Source organism: Nycticebus coucang, chromosome 3 (genome assembly GCF_027406575.1).
Source record: "Nycticebus coucang isolate mNycCou1 chromosome 3, mNycCou1.pri, whole genome shotgun sequence".
Lineage (NCBI taxonomy): Eukaryota > Metazoa > Chordata > Mammalia > Primates > Lorisidae > Nycticebus > Nycticebus coucang.
Genome location: NC_069782.1, coordinates 93,843,685 through 93,844,970, shown reverse-complemented (window position 1 = coordinate 93,844,970; position 1,286 = coordinate 93,843,685).

Below are 1,286 nucleotides of genomic sequence, written 5' to 3'. Positions count from 1 at the left end.
ATTTTTTTTCTGAGGCAGGATCTCACTTTGTTGCCCAGACCAAGTGCAGTAGCTTGATCTTATCTCACTGTAGCTTCCAGCTCCAGGGCACAAATGGTCCTTCTGCCTCAGCCTCTTAAGTAGCTAGGGACTACAGGCTCAAGCCATCATACCTAATTTTTTCTTTCTTTCTTTCTCACTTTTTTTTTTTTCTTGAGACAGAGTTTTACTTTGTTGCCCTAGGTAGAGTGCCATGGCCTCATTGTAGCTCACAGCAACCTCACATTCTCCAGCTCAAGTGAATTTCTTGTTTCAGACTCCTGAGTAGCTGGGACTACAGGCATGTGTCACCATGCCTGGAAATTTTTTTCTATTTTTTAGTGGAGACAGGTTTAGCTTTTGCTGGTCTTGAACTCCTGAGTGTAAGCAATCCACTTGCTTCAGCCTCCCAGAGTGCTAGCATTACAGGCATGAGCCACAGTGCCTGGCCTAATAATTTTTTATGGAGAGGAGGTCTTGCTATGGTCTCCAGCTCCTTGCCTCAAGCAATCTCCTCTCCTTAGCCTCCCAAGGTGCTGGGATTATAGGCATGAGCCAAGTCCCTGGTTATAGTTTAAAAGTTAAGATAGTGTTTACACTTCCTACTAGATCTTGTCATTTAATATGTAAATAAAGAAGCATCATTACATTACTTCAATTTATTACAATAATTCTGACAATTGTATTTCAATATCATTGGTTTCCTTTGTAATTCTTATGTTTTATTCTGTGCATTTATAAACAATTTGAGAAGGGGCCCCAAGGACTGCACCAGACTGCCAAAGGATCCATACACAAAGGTTAAGAATTCTTTTTTTTTGCAGTTTTTGGCCGAGGCTAGGTTTGAACCCACCACCTCCGGCATATTGGGCCAGCGCCCTACCCCTTTGAGCCACAAGTGCTGCCCAAGGTTAAGAATTCTTTAGCCAGGCATTGTGGCGGGCGCCTGTAGTCCCAGCTGCTTGGGAGGCTGAGGCAAGAGAATAGCCTAAGCCCAAGAGCTGGAGGTTGTTGTGAGCTGTGACGCCACTGCACTCTACCGAGGGTGACAAAGTGAGACTCTTCTCTACAAAAAAGAAAAAAGAATTCTTGGCTAGGTGCCTGTAGCTCAGCGGCTAGGGCGCCAGCCACATACACGGAGCTGGCAGGTTGGAATCCAGCCCAGGCACGCCAAATAATGACAACTACAACCAAAAAATAGCTGGACGTTGTGGCAGGCACCTGTCGTCCTGGCTACTTGGGATGCTGAGGCAAGAGAATCGCTTAAG